Below are 8,730 nucleotides of genomic sequence, written 5' to 3'. Positions count from 1 at the left end.
GTCAACCTTTCCCTGTAATTCAGGTCCTCAGGTTTTGACAACATCCTTGTAAATTTTCTCTGTACTCTTTCAATCTTATTGATACACTAAGCATGGTAGCATAGTGGTTAGCACAACACTTTACTGTATTGGCTATCCGCCACTGCCTGGAAGGAGTCTGTACGTTCTCCCCGTGACTGCGTGGGTTTCCTCCCGCATTCCAAAGACTTACTGGTTGGTAGGTAATTGGTCATTGTAAATCGTCGTGTGATTAGGCTGGGATTAAACTGGGGGATTCCTGGACGGCATGACTTGAATGGCCTACTCTGTGCTGCATGCCAGTAAAAAAAATCGTTAAAACTTTCCCTGTGGGTAGGTGACCAGAACCACACATAATATTCAAAATACGGCCTCACCAACTTCAACATAACGTTTCAAATACTGAGTTGTCAATATTTTGATGAATGAAGACCAACATGCCAAAAGCTCTTTATGATCCTATCTACCTGTGACGGCACTTTCAAGGAAATATAGACCTGTATTCCCAGATACCTTAGGCCTACCATACTGCCCTACTGCTCACTTCGTAAGTCATATCTGATTAGTCCTCCCAGCCTCACACTTGTCTACATTAACTTTCAGCGCTCTTTTTTTCAGCAGGTCCAGAGCCCACTGCCAGCTTTGATAGCCTTCCTCGCTGTCCATGTTGAGGATAGGTTATGTTATCCACAAACAATGTCCACCCTTGAGGCCAGTTAGAAGCTAGAAAATTAGTATTAGTATGAGTAACACACATAAAAGTTACTGGTGAATGCAGCGGGCCAGGCAGCATCTCTAGGAAGAGGTACAGTCGACGTTTCGGGCCAAGACCCTTTGAAAGAAGAGCTACTAAGAGATTTGAAAGTGGGAGGGGGAGGGAGGGAGGGAGGGGGAAGCCCAGAGGATGGGCAAAGGGGTATAGTGAGAGGGACAGAGGGAGAAAAAGAGAAAAAGAATGTTTGTGTATATAAATAACAGATGGGGTACGAGGGGGAGGTGGTGCATTAGCGGAAGTTTGAGAAGTCAATGTTCATGCCATCAGGTTGGAGGCTACCCAGACGGAATCGATGCGGCCTTCTATATATTGGAGAGACCCAACGCAGACTGGGAGATCGTTTTGCTGAACACCTATGTTCTGTCTGCCAGAAAGAGCAGGATCTCCCAGTGGCCACATATTTTAATTCCACGTCCCATTCCCATTCTGATATGTCTATCCATGGCCTCCTCTACTGTAAAGATGAAGCCACACTCAGGTTGGAGGAACAACACCTTATATTCCGTCTGGGTAGCCTCCAACCTGATGGCATGAATATTGACTTCTCAAACTTCCACTAATGCCCCACCTCGCCCTCGTACCCCATCTGTTATTTATTTATTTATATACACACATTCTTTCTCTCTCTCTCTCTCTCTTCTTTATCTCCCTCTGTCCCTCTCACAATACTACTTGCCCATCCTCTGGGCTTCCCCCTCCCCCTTTCTTTCTCGCTAGGCCTCCTGTCCCATGATCCTCTCATATTCCTTTTGCCAATCTCCTGTCCAGCTCTTGGCTCCATCCCTCCCCCTCCTGTCTTCTCCCATCATTTTGGATCTCCCCCTCCCCCTCCCACTTTCAAATCTCTTACTAGCTTTTCTTTCAGTTAGTCCTGATGAAGGGTCTCGGCCTGAAACGTCGACTGTACCTCTTCCTAGAGATGCTGCCTGGCCTGCTGCGTTCACCAGGAACTTTTATGTGTGTTGCTTGAAATTCAAGCATCTGCAGATTTCCTCGTGTTTGCATTAGTATGAGTAATATTAGATTAGTATAGATAGGAACGATATAGACACAGTGAATAAACAAGTCAATATCCCTGCTGAGTATTTAGAATATCGAACAATACAGGAGAGTAACAAGACCTTTAGGATCAATGTCTGTGCCAACAATAATGCTAATTTAAACTACATCTGCCTGCATGTCATCTATAACCCTCCGTTCCCTGTCTGTTTGCATGATGTCTGAATTATTCTATCATGTGTGAAAGGGAAATGAAACCTGGGGGACATATTTTTATTAACCAAGGGCTTTTTGGAGGGTTTGGGGTCATGAAAAACTGAGTTATCTACCATGTCATTAAATGTGGAACAGTATGAAGGCTCCTTTGATGAACTCATGTCTGTGATGGGCAGTTTCTGTCTAATTGTTTGTCGATAGCTCTGAGATGAAAGAATAGAGCGGTGTGGGTTCAAGGGACCATTGAACTAATGAGGTGATCGCTGAGCTCTCCTCTGCTTGGCGTGTTTAGAGAAGAAATGAGGGGAGAACAGCAGAGAACTGCAGACCTGTTAGCCCAGAGCCAGCAGCAGAGAAGGATAGATGAGTTTATTGTCATGTGCGCCAGGGTGCAATGAAGCTCACACGGTGAGCAGTATACACGATAAATAATAAATACAATGCCCAGTGCAAAACAGCAGAATGGGGGAAAGAATGTTGTGTCAGCAGAAGTAGTGGGAAAAACGTACTAAAGTACATTTTAGTACATTTAGTGGCACTTGAGTTATTTACAAAAGATGTGGTTTTATTTCTTGGAATGTAGCAGAATGAGTGGTGACCTTTTTGAGGAGTTTTAAATTAGGGTAGTATAGATAAGACCATAAGACATAGGAGCAGAATTAGGCCATTCAGCCCATCAATTAAGGATGGTAACAATCCATTCATAGTCATAGTCATACTTTATTGATCCCGAGGGAAATTGGTTTTCGTTACAGTTGCACCTTAAATAATTAAATAGTAATAAAACCATAAATAATTAAATAGTAATATGTAAATTATGCCCGGAAATAAGTCCAGGACCAGCCTATTGGCTCAGGGTGTCTGACCCTCCAAGGGAGGAGTTGTAAAGTTTGATGGCCATAGGCAGGAATGACTTCCTATGACGCTCAGTGTTGCATCTCGGTGGAATGAGTCTCTGGCTGAATGTACTCCTGTGCCCAACCAGTCCATTATGTAGTGTATGGGAGACATTGTGCAAGATGGCATGCAACTTGGACAGCATCCTCTTTTCAGACACCATCATCAGAGAGTCCAGTTCCATCCCCACAACATCACTAGCCTTATGAATGAGTTTGTTGATTCTGTTGGTGTCTGCTACCCTCAGCCTGCTGCCCCAGCACACAACAGCAAACATGATTGCACTGGCCACCACAGACTCGTAGAACATCCTCAGCATCGTCCGACAGATGTTAAAGGACCTCAGTCTCCTCAGGAAATAGAGACGGCTCTGACCCTTCTTGTAGATAGCCTCAGTGTTCTTTGACCAGTCCAGTTTATTGTCAATTCGTATCCTCAGGTATTTGTAATCCTCCATCATGTCCACACTGACCCCCTGGATGGAAACAGGGGTCACCAGTGCCTTAGCTCTCCTCAGGTCTACCACCAGCTCCTTAGTCTTTTTCACATTAAGCTGCAGATAATTCTGCTCACACCATGTGACAAAGTTTCTTACTGTAGCCCTGTACTCAGCCTCATCTCCCTTGCTGATACATCCAACTATGGCAGAGTCATCAGAAAACTTCTGAAGATGACAAGACTCTGTGCAGTAGTTGAAGTCCGAGGTGTAAATGGTGAAGAGAAAGGGAGACAAGACAGTCCCCTGTGGAGCCCCAGTGCTGCTGATCACTGTCGGACACACAGTGTTGCAAGCACACGTACTGTGGTCTGCCAGTCAGGTAATTAAGAATCCATGACACCAGGAAGGCATCCACCTGCATCGCTGTCAGCTTCTCCCCCAGCAGAGCAGGGCGGATGGTGTTGAGCGCACTGGAGAAGTCAAAAAACATGACCCTCACAGTGTTCGCTGGCTCGTCCAGGTGGACGTAGACATGGTTCAGCAGGTAGATGATGGCATCCTCAACTCCTAGTTGGGGCTGGTAGGCGAACTGGAGGGGATCTAAGTGTGGCCTAACCATAGGCTGGAGCAGCTCCAAAACAAGTCTCTCCAGGGTCTTCATGATGTGGGAGGTCAATGCCATCGGTCTGTAGTCATTGAGGCTGCTCAGGGGTGCCCAAGACTGAGGGTCATAGTTAATAAGGTGAGAGGTGAAGTATTTAACTGTGTGATCCGAGGGGAAATTTCACCTTGAGAGTGGTAAGTGTGGGCAACTTTGGGGCAGCACAGTGACGTAGTGGTTAGCACCATGCTTTACGGCGCCAGCAGCCCAGGTTAGTTTCCCGCCGCTGTCTGCAAGGAGTACGGACCTTCTCGCCATGACTGTGTGAGTTTTCTCCAGGTGCTCTGGTTTTCTCCCACAGTCCAAAGACACAGCGGTCAGCAAGTTAATTGGCCATTGTAAATTGTCCCGTGATTAGGCTGGGGTTAAATCGGGGGTTGCTGGGCGGTGCAGCTCTAAAGGCGGGAAGAGCAAATTCTGCACTGTATGTCTATAAATAAGTAAATGAACAGTTTCCAGAGGCCGTGGTAGTGGAGGGTATAACTATTAGAAGACGTGGACAGGGAAGTTGCGAGAGATATGGCCGAACACAGGCAAACGGGTCCAGCTTAGGTGGCTGGCACGGATGAGTTGGGCCGAAGGATCACTTTCTCTGCCTTGTAACACTGGAAGCAGATGAATCCGGCGGAGGCGAGTTGGGAGGAAGGGTCTGTTTCTGTGCTGTATGAGACATTGAGGCTGAAATTTTGATTTTGTTGTGGGGAAAGCGGTGCGTGTGTGGTACAGCGTTCGGGAACGGAGGGCTGCGAGTTCCCGAACGTGGAATGCGCCTTGATGCTGGAACATGTTTTCATTGGAAACTCGGCCACTGGCACTGGCTCCAACGGTCGCAGGGACCTGGAAGGTCCGGCGGAGGGGGAACGGGGCCGGGGGTGGGTAGGGTAGGGGTGGGTTGGTTCATTGCTGGGTCGGATGGAGCTGTTCCAGTCGCGGACCGAGTACACGGTACGGGGGGCCGACAGTTGCCTGTCCTGCAGCCGGTCCAGCGGCAGCATGGAGATCAAAGCAGGTGAGTTGCGACCACGGCCCGGAACCAGGTCTGCAGAAATATATCTTCCGTGGATTTCACCCCCGTCTCCGCCTTCCATCCCACCCTCAATCCCTCGAAATGCCGGTTGTTCATTTCTCTCCGTGGATGTTGCCTGACCTGTTGAGTTCTCCAGCGTTTCCTCCGTTATCTGGCGCTGTCTACTTTAGAACAGCCTCTTGTTTGCCTAGGATGTGGAGGGGAGCTGTGTTGGTTGGGTCAGGGTAGATTATGCAGTCAAGAAGACGAGAAAATAGGAGCAGGAGTAGGCCGCTCGGCCCTTCAATTCTACCCAGCCTTTCTATCTCCAGGCCTCATCTCTTCTTCTGTGTGAGTTCCCGAATCAGGTTTTATTATCAGGTCATATACCGTGAGGGTACCCCACAATCCTCAATTTCCAAACCTTTCAAAAATGTATCTGCCTCTTTAATAATCTCTACCCCAATGATCTAGATTCCATAACCATCTGGAGTGGAGAATTCCAAAAAGTTTGCTGCCTTCAGTGCAAAGAAAAATCTCTGTGTACCTTGTATGACCACCGGTTATGCTGTACAATGTCCCATCGGCTCTAACCATCTCAGCATCTACCCTGTCACACCTCCTCAAGATCTGGTATCATTCAGTAAAGTAGTCCCTCATTTTCCTAGATTACAAAGTAAACAGACTGTTAGCCTCCCTTGATAAGGCAACTCTGTCATCCAAGGACTTAGTCAGAGAAAGCTCCTTTGGATTGCCTCTAATGCTGCTGTTGCTACTACTGGTACTAATATTAGTACTAGCACAACTATTAGTACTGCTGCTACTAGTATTAGTGCTACCTCTACTAGTACTACTAATGCTACTACAGGCAATGGAGACTTTCAGAACATTCACAAAATATATAGTGGAGCACTTAAATCACCAAAGTCCGGCAGGCTATAGACCAAGTCTGGTGAATAGGGTTAATAAAGGTGAACTCCTGATGGATAGTGTGGACATAGTGGGCCGAAAGCTCTGATTTGAGCTGCATGATTCCAGAACCGATGTAGTGAACAAAATCTTGACCATCCCTTTTCTTCCAAAGATGTTGCTCAGCCTGCTGAGTTGTTCTAGTGGGGTTTTGCCCTAGATTGCAGCATCTAGATTTCTTGTGTCTAGATAGATTAACAGAAAAATACAGCACAGAAGAAGGCTCTTCAGCCCATCTAGTCCATGCCGAACCAGTTTTGCCTACTCCCATTGACCTGCACAGGGACCACAGCCCTCAGATCCCTACCATCCATGTACCTATCCAAACTTCTCTTAGACATTGAAAACGTCGTAAGGCCAGTGATGTTGTGGGAATGGAACTGGACTCTCTCACGGTGGTGTCTGAAAAGAAGATGCTGTCTAAGTTGCATGCCATCTTGGTCAATGTCTCCCATCCACTACATAATGTACTGGGTGGGCACAGGAGTACATTCAGCCAGAGACTCATTCCACTGAGATGCAGCACTGAGCGTCAAAGGAAGTCATTCCTACCTGTGGCCATCAAACTTTACAACTCCTCCCTTGGAGGGTCAGACACCCTGAGCCAATAGGCTGGTCCTGGACTTATTTCATAATTTACTGGCATAATTTACATATTACTATTTAACTATTTATGGTTCTATTACTATTTATTACTTATGGAGCAACTGTAACAAAAACCAATTTCCCCCAGGATTAATAAAGTATGACTATGAAATCAAACTTGCATGCACCACTTGTGCCAGCAGCTTGTTCCACACTCTCACCACCCTTTGAGTGAAGAAGCTTCCCCTCATGTTCCCCTTAAACTTTTCACCTTTCATCCTTAAAACATGACCTCTGGTTGTGGTCCCACCCAACCTCAGTGGAAAAGCCTGCTTGCATTTACCCTATCTATACCCTCCATAATTTTGTATACCTCTATAAAATCTCCTCTTAACCTTCTACATTCTAAGGAATAAAGTCCTAACCTATTCAATCTTTCCTCTAACTCAGGTCCTCCAGACTGGCGACATCCTTGTAAATGTTATCTGTACTCTTTCAAACTTATTTACATCTTTCCTGTAGGTAGGTGACCAAAACTGCACACGATACTCCAAATTAGGCCTCACCAATGTCTTACACAACTTCAGCATAACATCCCATCTCCTGTACTCAGTACTTTGAGTTATGAAGGCCAATGTGCCAAAAGCTTTCTTTCGGATTGTTAAGATAGTTAAAATCTTCACCACAGTTTAATCCTCCTGATAATTTCCTGTCAAAGAATTTAGTCTCCATTTACTTGTACCCTCTGTGCAACCTCCTCTTTCAGACTGCAGTGTTGGTGTTACGTTACACACTAATCCTTTGTCTGAATCATGAATATATTGTAAGTTGTAAATGGCAAAAATAAATGTACCCTGGAGGTGTAAGGGCAGGAAGTACAACTTTACTGGACCATTTCCCATGTCGGAACAACTGCTGTTTAAATGGAAGCTCAAGGCCAGATAGGGATGAGTGATACATGCTGGCATTAGTATTGACACCTGTATATTTTGTTAAGGCTTAGAGTGAATTAAAGCCTTATGGGAACAATAGACAATAGATGCAGGAGTAGGCCATTCAGCCCTTCGAGCCAACACCACCATTCACTGTGATCATGGCTGATTATCCACAATCAGTACCCTTTTCCTGCCTTCTCCCCATATCCCTTTACTCGCTATCTTTAAGAGCTCTATCTAACTCTTTTTTGAAGGAATCCAGAGAATTGGCCTCCACTGCCTTCTGAGGCAGAGCATTCTACAGAACCACAACCCTCTGTGTGAAAAAGTTTTTCCTCAACTCCGTTCTAAGTTGTCTACCCCTTATTCTTAAACTGTGGCCTCTGGTTCTGGACTCCCCCAACATCGGGAACATGTTTCCTGCCCCTAGCCTGTCCAATCCCTTAATAATCTTACATGTTTCAATCAGATCCCCTCTCATCCTTCTAAATTCCAGTGTATACAACCCCAGTCGCTCCAACCTTTCAACGTATGAAAGATATGGGCGTAGATTCATAGAATATTGATGTAAGTAGTTGTGCCTACAGAAAGTTGAGGGTCTGCTTGGTTGATGGTAAGTAGGCTCCCCCTCCCCATTCCCTTTTCATGCCCGATGATTGAGTATATTGTTGTTCCCGAATTTTCTCAGGATTTGGAATTCAAGTGTATTTGTGCTGTGTATATCAAAACATAGGTTGAGATGAGTCATACCAAAACAGCCAAGGATGTGCTGGGGCCAACCCACAAGTGTCGCCACGCACTCCATTGCGAATATGGTACGCCCTTAATGCTTGTCTGAAGAATACAGACTGCAGAAGCAAGAGCAAAGAGAACTCCATTCCTTCCTCCTACCCATGCACATACACAGGGCAGGCCTCCAGCCAAAGGCAGACACGGACTCAGAGCCTGCAGACACCGGGCTTCAACCTTCCCGGTGGACTCCCTGTTCCACAAGTGTTACTCATGGGCTATTGCTGCTATGCCTTTCAGTGAAATCCACCATGGCCAACATACTCCTCATATTTTCACAGCTTCTTCTGTTCAGATGTAGGACCCGGGTTTTGGGATGAATTTCAATATGCTCTCCGCAGTACAGTATCCATAATGAATGGGGAGTTCAGTTTGCATGAGCATTACTCAAAACAAAACATCGCACACTAGGATTCTGTGCATAAATCTTCAAATAAATTG

This window comes from Mobula birostris, chromosome 8 (genome assembly GCF_030028105.1).
Source record: "Mobula birostris isolate sMobBir1 chromosome 8, sMobBir1.hap1, whole genome shotgun sequence".
Taxonomy (NCBI): Eukaryota; Metazoa; Chordata; class Chondrichthyes; order Myliobatiformes; family Myliobatidae; genus Mobula; species Mobula birostris.
Note: the sequence above shows the minus strand (reverse complement) of the source record.